Source organism: Leucopleurus acutus (assembly GCF_964270905.1).
Source record: "Leucopleurus acutus genome assembly, chromosome: 1".
NCBI classification, from domain to species: domain Eukaryota; kingdom Metazoa; phylum Chordata; class Mammalia; order Artiodactyla; family Delphinidae; genus Leucopleurus; species Leucopleurus acutus.
The window spans coordinates 57340976-57357212 of record NC_139142.1 but is presented as its reverse complement, the minus strand read 5'-3'; positions in this window follow the sequence as shown (position 1 = coordinate 57357212).

Genomic DNA, 16237 nt, shown 5'->3' with positions numbered 1-16237 from the left:
ACTCACTGTTGAAATCTGTCATGTACCCAGGAAAATAATTTCTTTGAATCTGCTTTTTAATGCTTCTATAACATCATAATCGATAAAATGTAGATTGTATTATATAATAGATAATATGCATAATGTATAATCTATAAAATAACTCATGTCCTACTACATGCAGGATGCCATCAGTTTCATTACATATCATAAACCACACCACATACTGTGGAAGGATGGGGTAGGCAGATAGTGCGAGTGTGTTTGTGTGTGTGTATTAGCAGAGGTTAAAGTTCAGGTTACCTTTTGAACCCTGTGATGCAAGGGAGAACAAGTATCGTCCTAAGCAAAATGTGTAAGGATGTTGCCGTCAGCATGTATTTTCTATCCTTCCCCTACATCCTACAACTTTCAGTCACTATGTATTTGATACTTTAATTCCCAGACATTGCAGACCAGGACAGATGGAGGCTGGAATCCTGGGAGAATCTTGGCTGAAGACACAGGTTTATTTTCCGCAAAGAACACGAGATAAGAGAATCTTAAAAATGAGATGGGAAGAAATTTCAAGGATCATCTTTGCCATTCCAAATTAAAGCATTATTTCTTTTTTATGGTCTTCTAGTTCCTTTCGAACAATGACAGCAAGGTAACGATAGTGTAATGGTTAAGAGCCTTTGCTGTGGCTCAGTCCGGCTGGGTATATCTGTTCTACCTTTGCCAGATCAGAGACCTTAGCCTTTTTTATGCTTCAGTTTCTTCAACTGTAAAATGAAGCTAGTAATAATACTTACCTCTCAGTGTGGTTAAGGGGATTAAAAGAGATATGATGCATGGAAAGCTTGGCACCGTGCCTGGAAGAAAACTCTCAATGACACTTAGCAGTTGTTTTTATATGATTACATTGTTGGAAAGCTCGTTAGAAAGTTTTTTCCATATTTTAAGTCCCAAACAACAATCTTGCTACTTCTACCCATTAGAAGAGTCTATGCCTTGTTGGAGGTATTCAAAAGGACTATCTCTTTGAAATGAGAACCATGTAGACATTTAAGTACAGGTAACATATTTCTCTAAGTCTGTTCTTTTTGAGTATAAAATCTTAAGTTAACCTAGAAATCCCCCCAAGTCAATAAATATATTAGAAATACTAGAATTTTGTCAATATGCCTGGTCATAATATAAATATGTATGATTCAGTGGCCTACTTTTAAAAATCAGCACTAATCAGTTGAAAATAAAACACTTGTGTTATCAGAAGAGTAACAGAAGCATAATATACCTAAGAATAAGCTTAATAAGACATGTACAAGAACTTAATAAATAAAACTATAAGACTTCATGAGGGAAATTTAATAAGACCTAAATAAATTGCATCATAAGTCCCTTGAAAATGATATATCAATATTGTAAAGATGTCATTTCTTTCAAAATACTTTTATGCATTCATTAAAATCCATTTATCCAGCGCTGTCAACACAATGGCATTGTTATTTTGGAACATGACCAAATAATTCCCAATTTTGTTTGAGAATAAACCTTTATATTGAAGGAATACATCAGGAAATTTATGGTAAAGAAGAATAATAATATAAAACTTGCCCTGTCAACTTCTAACATGTAATTAAAATATTGGTCACAAAATTGACAAGGAATTTAATGAGACTAAATTGTTATTAGAGAAATAAGCCCAAGTAAGTAATGACAGTTTGCTTTTGAAACTATAATTTTTATAACATGGAGAAAAATAGATTATTTAGTAAATAATGTTGAGATAATTTTAAATTTGGAAAAATACTTAAGGTAAGATATTTACTTATCAACATACATCAAAATAAACCCCAAATGTTAAGTATTTAACTATTAAAATACTAGAATAAAATGAGGTGAATAAATTTACTTTTGTAGAACTCAAAGGCAAGAATCACTAAGAAAAATACTACAAGGTTTCATTATGTAAACATCATCTTTTTCTTTTTGATAAAAAGAAACAAAAACAAGGTTAGCAAATTATATACTGATAAAAGAAATTTGCAGTGTAGATGAGAGTCAAAGGTTTAATATATCCACAATATAAATAGAAGTACAATATAGAAAAACCAAAAATGATTAGGTGATTTATAATAGGTGAAATGGTCAAAGTTAATGAATGTGAAGATATAACCAAATTCATTAGTAATTAAACATGTGACCCCGTGGCGGCAAATCTGTGAGCAAATGGGAATATATATGAACTCTTTGTTGGAGGATAAATTGATTAGGCCATTCCAAGGACAACCTGATAGTATGTATAAAATTTGAAATTAGCAAGCCTTTTGGTTCAGAAAATCCACACCGAGTAATATCCCATCAAGAAATAATTGAAAACTTAAAAAAAGTGTGCATTTATAGAGGAATATTTATAAACAAAAAAGAAGAGGAAAACAAATTATGTTAGTTATGGTTAAGTTAAAGTACATTGCCATACACACACCCAAACACGTACACACACATTAGAATATAGTGTGGCTATCAGATACGTAAATCAACATGTCCAAAATATAAATACAATCCATTAAGAATAAAAGAGACAGAGAAAGGGAGAGAGAGATGATTTTAGTATGCAGTGGCTAGAGGAATTTACACCAAAATCTTACAAAATGATACTGGGCCTATAAATTATTTTAATTCTCTAAATTGTGCTTTTTATATATAAACTAAGCATATATTAAGTTGCGGTTGGTAAAAGATAAGGTTATTTATAAGTATTGTCTTATTTATTTAGACATGAAGGCAGAGAATTTGTTCTGAACTTGGCTTATGGAAAGAGAGCAAATAGTGCAAATTATTTGCTGTCACAGCACTCTCATGAATCCTCAACAACCACAACCAGTTGGAACTTCCTTAGTTCAACTAAGTGGAACTTTTTAATGAGTGTTCAAGTTATGCTAGTATAATGCAGAGTCACTCAGCTGACTTGAGATAGTAGTTCTTTAACTCTGGAGTTTTCTGTGGCAAAGACTAAATCTCAAGAGCAGAATACTCTCAAGCTGTGCTTTTGAGATGTTCCCTGAGAAAATCTGTGATGTGAGCTTTTTAAAAAAATACTTTAAATAAGAATTAGCCAGCTGTAATACAAAAAGATAAATGGATAAATTTTGACATTTACACTCACACAAAGAGTTGAAATGGGGAAAAAAGAAAAAGATGCATTAGCTTTCCACATCTTCTAGCAGGTAGGAATAGTACAGGCAGTTCATTTCAGGGATCTTTAATCTCTCCATAAAGGTATTTATCTGAGCCATCTGGCAAGTGGTACTAGAATACATCATCCTTTAGAAAGACTATAAATAGATATTCAAATACTAAACTGTATAAATCTTAACATTTTTGTTGTGGTTAATTTCAGAAGGTATAATTGAGCCACAGATACTACCAAGCAAAGCATGCTATATTACCTGGTTGCTATTCTCAGCTGTCAGTTAGTTTATGAGAGCTGACCTAACAGAGTACCGCAGACTGGGTGGCTTGAACAACAGAAATTTATTTTCTCACAATTTTGGAGGCTAGAAGTCAAGGTTGGTATCTTCTGAGCCCTCTCTCCTTGGCTTGTAGATGGCCATTTTCTCCTCCCTGTGTCATCACATGTGTGTGTATGTCCCAATCTCTTCTTCTACTAGGGACACCAGTCATATTCTATCAATGACCCTCTAATGACTTCATTTTAACTTAATTACCTTTTTAATGACCCTATCTCCAAAGACAGTCACATTCTGAGGTACTAGGGGTTAGGAGTTCAACATATGAGTTTTAGCAGAACACACTAAATTGAAGGAATGAATGACTGTATAAATGAGCAAATGAATCTTTCGTACTGTTGTATTGTTTTGTTAATATGTTCAATTAAGAAACATGCAGGAAAATATTGAAATGGTATAAATTATCTGAACATGGGCAATTGAAATCTTTCCATGTCATATTTTAGTGTAGCATGTTTATAAAGTCATGTCATTTCTTTGATATTCCTAGAGGTACAGACTTGTAAAATATAAAGATTATAGAGCAAGACATCTTAGTTTCTATGATATGTAATTATTGTTAAATCACTGGGTTTGTCAACAGGTAATTATAGAGTGAGCCAGGCACTGATGTAGTTACTTGGGATAACAATAAACTAAGGAAATCGAGCCCCTGCCTTCAGAGAGTTCACACTGGAAAGGGGAAGACAGTAAATGAATGTGCAAACCAATAAATAAAATAATTTAGGAATTTTATATGCTACCAAGAGAATAAAATAGGAAAATATGGTAGAGAGTGACTGAAGCTGGTATCTACTAGGGTCAGGGAAGGTCTCTGCTGAGATGAAATTTTATTTCTATGACCTTACTAATGAGAAAGCCTCTCTAATTGAAAGAACAGCAAGAGCAAACCCCTTTAGAATGATATGATCTCCAGGTGTTAAAAGGCAGGAATAAGATGATGGTGATCAAAACGAAGTGAACAAAGTAAATGGAGGGAGAGATTGTATTCAGAGAGAATTTCAAATTATAGAAAGATTTTGGGGTTGCACTAAAAAGTTTAGATTTTGTTTTAAGTATAATTGTATTTCATTGAAGATTTGAGGCAGGAGAGTACTTGACCTCCAAACAAGAAGTTAAGATCACTGTTGCTCAGAAGGGAGGCAGGAGAAGGAGCGGGGAGACCAATAGAATTGCTGCCACAGTGATACAGGCAAGAGGAGAAGATGGACTTGAGAAGGGCTGTAGAAGTGGAAATGGGGAGAAGGTACCAAATTTGGGATATATTTTGGAGCTATATCTGACAGGAGTAACAGATGGATTGGGTATGTGGTGTAAGGAGAAACAAATAAGCCAAGATGAATCTAAGATGTTTTTGGTTTTGTAGCTGTTGAAAGGTGGTGTCACTTACTGAGAGTTTTTTGGGTGGTATATTTGGAGGGAAAATAACAAGCACTCTTTTGACAAGGGAAATTGGAAATGGACAAGATGATAGACAATTAGATATGAATCTTATTCTCAGGGATAAGTTTCCATCCAGGCAAGAAGTATAAGTTTGAGAGTTATCAGTACATACTTGGCATTTGAAGTCATGGGGAGCTGAATGAGGTCACGTAGGTTGAGTACAGAAAGAGAAAAGAAGGGATTCTAGGACTGTGTTAAAACCTTGCAAATTTTCCTGGTTTAGAGGAGAAGGAGGTCCTAGTAAAAAATAGTTATGCATTAAGTAAAAGAAACTCAAGAATCTGGAGAACCTAGATAAGTTTTTAAGAAGGGGGAATAATCAATTGTGTCAAATTCTACTGAATGGTTGGGTAAGATGAGAACAGATAATTTCTCATTTGCTTTGGCAAAATATAGGTCTTTGGTGTTCTCATTAAAAGCCATTTCATTGGCGTGATGAAGATAAAGCCCTATTTGAATACATTTAATGAAGAATGTAAGGTGAAGAAGTAGGTACAGGCAGGGTAGACACGTTTAAAGATTTTTACTACTGTAGGGAAGTGGGCTTTGGCTGGAAGAAAATGTGGATTCCAGAGAATTTATGCTCGTGGGTATGTGTCTGTGGATGTAGCTTAAATTAGGTGACATTGGTTGGTGTGTTTCAATGAATTATCCAGTAAAGAACAAGAAATTGGTAATACAAGAGAGATAGGAATACTTCAGGAAGGAATTCTGTGACTACTCAAGAAGAGATGGAATCCAGGACAGGGAGAGAGAGGTTGGCCTTAGATAGGAGTAGAAGCACTTCTTTCATGGTAACACGATGGAAGGAATATTATGGAGATAGAGATGTAGGTGAATTGAAAGAATTTAGTGGTAGGCAAATGAAAGAATCCTCATTTTGTTGCATTTATTATCTTTATGTATTAAGCAGTGGTGTCATCAACTGAGGATGTTGGGATGAAAAGGTCTAGGAAACTTGAGGAGCTCAAGGCATTATAAGTTACTGGAGAGTGGGAAAGTGAATTTACTAGAGAAGTGTAGTAGTAGTAGAGCAGTCTGGCATTGTTAAAGGATTCCTTGAACCATGTGGTCATAAACTTGTGATTGGTACTGCTGAGTAAACCAGTAATGGTCAGCTACTGGGCTTTTTTTTTTTGGTATAATTACGTAATGTTATATTAGTCTCATGGGTATAATGTAATGATTTGATATTTGTACGTATTGCAAAACGATCACCACGATAAATCCAGTTAACATCTTTCACCATACATAGGTACAAATTTTTTTTCTTGCGATAAAAACTTTCAAGATCTACTCTCCTAGCAACTTTCAAATATGCAATACAGTATTATTAACTATAGTCACCATGCTGTACATTACTTCCCCAAGACTTATTCATTTTATTACTGGAAATTTGTACCTTTTGACCCCCTTCACCCATTTCACCCACCCTCTACGCCCTGCCTCAGGCAGTCACCAATCTGTTCTCTATATCCATGAGCTTGGATTTTGTTTTGGTTTGTTTTTTTGTTTTTAGATTCCACATATACATGAGATCATATGGTATTTATCTTTTTCTGTCTGACTTACTTCACTTAGTGTAGTGCCATCTAGGTCCATCCATTTTATTGCAAATGGCAAGATTTTATTCTTTTTTATGGCTGAATAATATTCCATTGTGCGTGTGTGTGTGTGTGTGTGTGTGTGTGTGTGTGTATCTATAAATATATATATGTATCACATTTTCGTTATCCACTTGTCTACTAATGGGCACTTAGGTTGCTTCCATGTCTTGAGTATTGTAAATAATGCTGCAGTGAACATGGGGGTGCAGCTATCTTTTTGAGATACTGATTTTATAAATACCTAGAAGTGGAATTTCTGGATCATATGGTAATTATATTTTTAATTTTTTGAGGACCGTCCATACTGTTTTTCATAGTGGCTGTACGAATTACATTACCACCAATAGTGCATAGCGATTCCCTTTTCTCCACATCCTCACCCACACTTGTTATTTCTTGTCTTTTTGATAATAGCCATTTTGACAGGTGTGATGTAATATCTCATTATGGTTTTGGTTTGCATCTCCCTGATGATTAGTGATGTTGAACATCTTTTCATGTGCCTATTGGCCATCTGTATGTCTTCTTTGAAAAATGTGTATTCAGACCCTCTGCCCATTCCTTGATTGGACTGTTGGTTTTTTTACTATTGAGTTGTATGAGTTCTTTACCTATCTTGCATATTAGCTCCTTGTCAAAATATATGATTTGCAAGTATTTTTCCCATTCTGTAGGTTGCCTTTTCATTTTGTCAGCGGTTTCCTTTGCTGTGCAGCTTTTTATTTGGATGCAGTCCCACTTGTGAATTTTTGCTTTTGTTGCCTTTGCATTTAGTGTCAAATCCAAAAAATCATTGCTAAGACTGATGTTGAGGAGCTTGCCACCTATGTTTTCTCCTAGGAGATTTCAGGTCTTGCCTTCAAGTCCTTAATCCATTTTGAGTTAATTTTGTATATGGTATAAGTTAGTGGTCCAGTTTCTTTTGCATGTGGCTCTTGGGTTGTGAGTTTGTAAGGGGTACACAGAGTAACAAAGAAGGTCAGGATATGTACAGGCAAGTAATGCTGCTAAACCATTGAATCTTGGCTGAGCAAGAGGTATGTGAAGATATGAAGGAGGTGATGAATAGTGAAAATCTGCTATGATAAAGAAGAGGCCTCAACGAGATCAGAAAATTTTTGGATGGTCATTTTAGAATAAGTAACCTGGAAAGATTATATGTGACAGTCAGATAGGAGGTGCTGTTACCAGTGATAACAGGGTCTACTGTATGACCATGTGCATGGGGAACTGAGGTAAAGTAGAAGAAAATATCACTGAGACAAAGAATATCAAGGAAATGAGAGGCCCATGATGTTAGATGGATCATATTCCTGACTTTTAATGTAGCTAAGGATGGTGAGAGCCTCAGTTGTTAGGAACTAAAATCATCGCTGAATGATGGATGTAATGAGAATGTCAGAAGGTGAGGAAAACTAGGAAGGACATGGAATAGAAAAGTCTGATGTCAAGCATTTCAAAGGAGCTGGGGTTTTGAAAGAGGGAGGAGATAGTTCAAAAATATCAAGGAAGAGCAAAGAGGACACTTCTACGCCTTTCTTACTCAACTTACTTCTCCTTCTATGCGTGGGAGAAGCAAAACAACCTCTTCTTGAGAAGGTGGCAGGGGAAGCATGAAGAGAACAGTCAGGTGTCTGAGTAATAAGGACTCGTGAGTGGAAGTGAGTTTCAGAGAAACTTAGGATATTAGAGAGCAAGTTTTAAAGGGAATAGTAATAAGACTTGTGAGGGAAGGGGCTGGAGGTTTCTTGAACACAAGAATTAGCGTTTTAATGTTGGGTAGTTGGGGAGACTGGGTGTTCCGGTGGTGACTGAGTTGAATGGGGAATAGACATAAGGCATAATGGTAATATCTCTGGCCCTTAGGGCTGGATGTTATTTAAGATATCAGGTAGCAATCTCACCTGTGACTGGTGAAACTTTTTCAAGGAAGGAAAAACTTATAATGAACCTTCAGGGAGGTTGGTTGTAGTCTTGGGAGAATGTATACCTCGTAAAGGAGTTGATTTAAGAAGAGCAGGACTTTGGGAGGAAGAGTTTCTGGATTTTTCTGTGACTGGAGGTGATTTTAAAGTCATTGTAGAACATAGGCCAGTCAAGATGTCTGTCATGACGTGGGTTGCTTTGTTCATTGTCTATGCCAACCTCCCTCTAGTGGCCCTTCCTATACTGCAAAGGTTGGAAGACTAAAAGCTACATTACCCAGGCAAATTTCAACAGGGTTTCTGTATATCTTTTAGATTCTGTCAATCAGATGGGTTTGGGTAAGACTTGAATTTGGAACTGAGTTAAGGAGAGGAAGGCATAGGGAATAAGGCAGGGCCATCATCGTTCTGCTGGTACAGATGGTGATAGAGAAAAAAGTGGTTCTGGAGCTGGCAGTTCCCACCCCCAGCAGCTGGTTTCTTGATAACCGAAGGAGCAGCAACTTCTTTGGAGCCCAAGTATGAGGCATTAGTTTTGGAGGCCCAGCCTGGAATCCGCCTCTTGGGCTCACTCAGTGATTCTGTAAGCCATTTTATAACCTGTAATAAATGTCCTTTGCTTAAACTACCAGGGTGGTTTCTTTCCTTTGTAACTTGTACCAAGCCCTTCTACCCCTAAAGCTATCCCTCCCCAATATGGTTGGTCCACCTGAGGTTGGGGGGGTACCCAGTCTAGTACATATATTGGCTTTGGGGGTTAAACTTATTAACTAGAACCAGCAAATTTTCTCTCAAGATTTTTTTTTTTTAGAAATAAGATAAGAACCAGTCAATTATGAGAGGTAAGGGATGTTACTTTCGTAAGATGAGCCTCTTTGGGTGGATAATTGGGAGAAAAGAGGAAGAGAGATAATTGGGAGTTGATTTGTAGTGTGTGTGTGTGTGTGTGTGTGTGTATGCGTGTGCATGCGCACATATGTGTCCATAATACTATTGAGTAGCGTAGAAATGCCATAAAGTGACTCTGAAATGACTCAGGATATGACACTCTTTTCCCAAAGTCAGAAATCACCCTCACCCACAGGCTATCAATAGTTTTCTCCTATTTACCTTTCTATTTGCAAGTAGAGAGAAATGTTATTGGGATCAACAGTCACTCATTAATTTCTGAAATACTTATTATATGCCTATGTGTGTCGGGCCCTAGCCTAGGTATTGGGAATACAGTTAAGAAAAAAAAAAAAAAAACCCAGACAAGACTCCTGACTGCATGAGGCTTATAGTCAACTGCAGAGGGTAGATACTAAACAAAAAAATTAAGTTGGATTAGTATTTTGTACAGGGAAGACTTGGTATTAGAAAGCAAATCTAGTAAGGAAACCTAAGCTAGTATAGGTGGTTCTTGGGGAAAGTTTGCTGTCAATTGATTTCTACATGTAATAGTGAATTTAACACTACATGCCGTAACAGACTCAAGTCTCAAAGGCTTAACAAAATAGAAAATTATTTCTCACGCACATAATGTCAAATGGAAGTTTATTGGGTGGGTGACTCTCCTCTTAGTGTTGACCCACAGGTCCTTTCTTTGCTTCTCCAACATTTCTTAGTTCTCTAGGGTCTCCTTAGATTCCCCTGCTACATTTAGCTGCCCAAAGAACAGAGCCAATTTGAGGACAATTGTGTAGTGATACCTAATTTCAGTCTGGAAGGGATTGCTCACTTTCCATAGAGAGCAGTCATATGGACCTAGCAGATACAAGGTGAGGGCCAGGTGCAAAGAGAGGGGTTTGGGAAATACAGTTATTGACAAGGTAGCTGCTTCCCGGCAACAATTCTGTACTCTGCAAATGAAGGAGAAAATTACTACTTGAGTAGCTTGTTGTCTCTGCCACACGAGGACAAGCATACACACTTGCGTTTTTTGAGAAATAACTAGACTCAGAAAAAGCTGACATAGAGAAAAATATGACTGCAGAATGAACGGTTACTAACATTAACTATAGTACTGTTGAGGGGATGCTGCGCTTAAATAGGTGTTTTCATATAGCACGTGGAAAATCTAACCCTTACAGTTTAGGTCAGAGATTAAAGTGCACATGACGTATGATGTGCCCTGGGAGCTAACATTAGTGTACTATGGTGTACACTAACATTAGTGTACTATAGATTACTATCTATCCTAGAATTTAACCTGGGATCCCATTCACAAGCTTGAAATATTTAGGAGAATCCCAGTGGTAGGAAAAAATGTGGATTTGACACAAATTCTACTTTCAGTCATTGTGTAATCTTCAAATTTTACCATTGTTACTGATACTTTTTTGTATTCAGATTCTGTATGTGAAAATCAATGTAAACAATGGAGGAAAGCTACATAATTTGAATTTTAATGGAAGAATTGCAGGGGGCCAAAAAACTCATTTATTAACACAAGTGGACCTGGGGCAACAAATTACCTTTACTTTTTAAAGTTTTTTAAATGTTTCGATGTTTCTTATGGTTTTAGAATGTAGCCTGTGATTTTGTGATTAATAATAAGAACTATGTATTTAGTATTAGTCCCCATTTCTGACACTGAGTTCCCAAAACCCTTGGAATTTCTGAAGTGTTAAGAAGCACTAAAGTTGTTTCTTGTCATGGTAATGAGGTGACTTTTGGACACCGTCTAAGGAAGGGGAATAGTTGCCAGGTAGAACCAACCACGTGATTTAGAGGGTTGGGAATTTAAGTCTCACCCCTGACCTTGGGGAGGGGAGAAGGTGGGGGGGCTGGAGGGTTGAATCAATTGCCAGTGGCCAGTGGTTTAATCAGTCTACCTCTGTAATGAAGCCTCCATAAACACCGAAAGGTTCAGAGAGTTTCTGTGTTGGTGAACACGGAAGGGTGCTTGAAGTGCTGGGAGAGTGGCCTGCCTGGAGAGGGCATGGAAGCTCTGAGCCCTTCTCCCCTGCCTTGTCCTATGTATCTCTTCCATCTGGTGGTTCCTGAGTTATAGCCTTTTATAATAAACTGGTAATCTAGTAAGTGAAATGTTTCTCTGAGTTCTATGAGCTGCTCTAGCAAACTAATCAAACCTCAGGAGCAGTTCCTAGGAACCTCTGACTTATAGCCAGTTGATCAGAAGCACAGGTAACGTGGGCTTGCAACTGGTGCTGATGTGTGGGTATGGTGGGAATGCGGGTGGGTGTGAGGGGAGCGGAGGGCAGTCTTGTATAATAGGACTGAACCCTTAACCCGTGGAATGTGATGTTATCTCCATGGTAGATAGTGTCAGAATTGAATTGAATTGAATTGTAGGGCACCCAGTCTGAAAATTGCTTGTTGGTTTGGGGAGTCTTCCACATACACACATTGGAATTGGGTCAAGGAACTCAGAAGATAGACTTTTCCCCAACTATTTTTGAGAAAAAAAAAATAACTGACAGAAAAGTTGAAAAAATACAATAAATTCCCAATAAATTTTTACCTAGATTAGTAATTGTTAATATAATAATATATTGTCACTTTAGCTTCTTCTCCCTATTTCTTGCTCAGATCGATGGATAGTTAGCTAGCTATAGATAAGAGTTCTTTGCTAATCCAGATGAGATCTTGCAGACATCATGACCCAAGACCCCTAAATACTTGGGCATGTCTCTCCTAAGAACAAGGACATTCTCCTATATAAAAATAATACAGTTTGCAAGGCAAGAAATGTAACACAAATATGATACTCTTATCTAAAATATAGTGCATATTCTAGTTCTTCAATTGTCTAATAATGTCCTTCATAGCTAGTTTTTTTTTTTTTTTCATAGCTAGTTTTTAATCTAATCTAGGAACCAAACAGGGATCATGCATTGCGTTTAGTTGTTGGGATCACTTTCTCTGCCTTAAAAAATATTTTTTTGATAGCATTGACAGTTTTGAAGAGTCAAGCTAGTGTTTTGCAGAGTATTTCTGAGCTTTGATTTCTCTGATCATTTCCTCATGCTTAGATTCAAGTTGAACATTTGTCATAGAGTATTGCATCTGGACACCTGTGATATTAGTTTCTCCCATTATTGGTGATGTCACATCTTTATGTAGTTATGGTGATGTCTGACTGATTTCTCCATTGGTAAGCTACCTTTCCCCTCTGTCACTTACAAGTAAGTGGTGAGTTGATGTTTTAGGAATGTGTGAAAATCTGCTTCTCCAATAATTTTTTATCCTATTGATGAACCTTGCCTGAAATATGTATTAAAATTTCATTGCAAAGTGGTTATTTTCTATTTTGATTGTTCCTACATCACTCCTTTCCTATATACTCCCTCTCTCATTTCTTCCCTCCCACCATTCTTCCCTCTCTTTTTTCCTTCCTTCCCTCGCTTTCTTCCTTCTCTTTCTTTCTCTCTTTCCTTTCCCTCCCTGATTATCACTGTGGACTTATGAATTCAACGTGTTATACCTACTGTAATCTCAGTTTCCTTTTCCGTCATTCCACCGGGTAAAGACTGTGTGGTGGCATCTGCTGTGTATCGGACACATGGCTGTATGCTAGGCTAATATACCTACTTTGCAGAGTGGACTTGAAGAAAGCAGGCAGAATGATGCTTTGCATATGATTTTAGGAGAGCAGTCAGAATGATGCTTTGCATATGATAGCTACTAAGTCTATTTGTCCTTTTGCCAGAACTCCTTCAGTTTTCCAGCCTTTCCTTACCTTCTGGCACAATGAGGCTCACTTTTGTTCTTTCCCTATCACACTCTTGTTATCAGCTGGGTCTTCTAGAACTCTGGTTCTTCTTTTATTTATTTATTTTATAATTTTTAATTTTAATTTTTAATTTATTTTTTAACATCTTTATTGGAGTATAATTACTTTACAATGGTGTGTTAGTTTCTACTGTATAACAAAGTGAATCAGCTATACATATACATATTTCTTCTCCCTCTTGCATCTCCCTCCCACTTTCCCTATCCCACCCCTCTAGGTGGACACAAAGCACCGAGCTGATCTCCCTGTGCCACGGGGCTGCTTCCCACTAGCTATCTGTTTTACATTTGGTAGTGCATATATGTCCATGCCTCTCTCTCACTTTGTCCCAGCTTACCCTTCCCCCTCCCCCTATCCTCAAGTCCATTCTCTAGTAGGTCTGTGTCTTTATTCCCATTTTACCCCTAGGTTCTTCATGGCATTTTTTTTTCTTAGATTCCATATATGTGTTAGCATACAGTATTTGTCTTTCTCTTTCTGACTTACTTCACTCTGTATGACAGACTCTAGGTCCATCCACCTCACTACAAATAACTCAATTTCATTTCTTTTTATGACTGAGTAATATTCCATTGTATATATGTGCCACATCTTCTTTATCCATTCATCCAATGATGGACACTTAGGTTGCTTCCATGTCCTGGCTATTGTAAATAGCACTGCAATGAACATTTTTGTACGTGACTCTTTTTGAATTATGGTTTTCTCAGGGTATATGCCCAGTAGTGGGATTGCTGGGTCATATGGTAGTTCTATTTTTAGTTTTTTAAGGAACCTCCATACTGTTCTCCATAGTGGCTGTACCAATTCACATTCCCACCAGCAGTGCAAGAGTGTTCCCTTTTCTCCACACCCTCTCCAGCATTTATTGTTTCCAGATTTTTTTGATGATGGCCATTCTGACTGGTGTGAGATGATATCTCATAGTAGTTTTGATATGCATTTCTCTAATGAGTAATGATGTTGAGCATTCTTTCATGTGTTTGTTGGCAATCTGTATATCTTCTTTGGAGAAATGTCTATTTAGGTCTTCTGTCCATTTTTGGATTGGGTTGTTTGTTTTTTTGTTATTGAGTTGCATGGTAGGCATAGAGGGAACTTTCCTCAACATAATAAAGGCCATATATGACAAACCCACAGCCAATATTGTCCTCAATGGTGAAAAACTGAAACCATTTCCACTAAGATCAGGAACAAGTCAAGGTTGCCTACTCTCACCACTCTTATTCAACATAGTTTTGGAAGTTTTAGCCACAGCAATCAGAGAAGAAAAGGAAATAAAAGGAATCCAAATCGGAAAAGAAGAAGTAAAGCTGTCACTGTTTGCAGATGACATGATCCTATACATAGAGAATCCTAAAGATGCTACCAGAAAACTACTAGAGCTAATCAATGAATTTGATAAAGCAGCAGGATACAAAATTAATGCACAGAAATCTCTGGCATTGTTATACACTAATGATGAAAAATCTGAAAGTGAAATTAAGAAAACACTCCAGCTTTCCTGGTGGCGCAGTGATTGAGAGTCTGCCTGCCGATGCAGGGACACGGGTTCATGCCCTGGTCCAGGAAGATTCCACATGCTGCGCAGCGGCTGGGCCCGTGTGCCATGGCTGCTGAGCCTGCGCATCCGGAGCCTGTGCTCCGCAACGGGAGAGGCCACAACAGTGAGAGGCCCACGTACCGCAAAAAAAAAAAAAAAAAAGAGAAAACACTCTCATTTACCGTTGCAACAAAAAGAATAAAATATTTAGGAAAAAACCTACCTAAGGAGACAAAAGACCTGTATGCAGAAAATTATAAGACACTGATGAAAGAAATTAAAGAAGATACAAATAGATGGAGAGATATACCATGTTCTTGGATTGGAAGAATCAACGTTGTGAAAATGACTCTACTACCCAAAGCAATCTACAGGTTCAATGCAATCCCTATCAAACTAGCACTGGCATTTTTCACAGAACTAGAACAAAAAATTTCACAATTTGTATGGAAACACAAAAGACCCCGAATAGCCAAAGCAATCTTGAGAACGAAAAACAGAGCTGGAGGCATCAGGCTCCCTTACTTCAGATTATACTACAAAGCTACAGTAATCAAGACATTATAGTACTGGCACAAAAATAGAAATATAGATCAATGGAACAGGATAGAAAGCCCAGAGATAAACCCATATACATATGGTCACCTTATCTTTGATAAAGGAGGCAGGAATGTACAGTGGAGAAAGGACAGCCTCTTCAATAAGTGGTGCTGAGAAAACTGGACAGGTACATGTTAAAGTATGAGATTAGAACACTCCCTAACACCATACACAAAAATAAGCTCAAAATGGATTAAAGACCTAAATGTAAGGCCAGAAACTATCAAACTCTTAGAGGAAAACATAGGCAGAACACTCTATGACATAAACCACAAGATCCTTTTTGACCCACCTTCTAGAGAAATGGAAATAAAAACAAAAATAAACAAATGGGACCTAATGAAACTTAAAAGCTTTTTCACAGCAAAGGAAACCATAAACAAGATGAAAAGACAACCCTCAGAATGGGAGAAAATATTTGCTAATGAAGCAACTGACAAAGGATTAATCTCCAAAATTTACAAGTAGACTGTATTTTAAAGCTAAAGACCACAGGATTTGTTGCTGTGTTAGATGTGGAGAATAGGAGAAAGAAAGAAATCAAAGATGACTTACAGTTTTGACCAATAATTTTGGGTCTCTGATAAGATTTGTACAGTTAGTTCACATAATGCAGTTTCAAACAGTGCCTAGCACATGATGAGCAATCAATAAATATTAGCTTATTATTTTTAAATGCCTGTCAATTACTTTCCACTCTTTTCTTTATGTCTTTATGTTTGTTTTCATGTTTTTGACTTTGCGATTTTCACTTGGCTGTCACCTTAATGCTCTTTCTGTCAAGCGCTAACCATCTAGCATTATAAATTTTAGTAAGGCAGTAATTATAGTGCCAATGCCTAGAACTGAAATCAGCATATAGTTCACTTACTGTGTAGCTGTGGGCA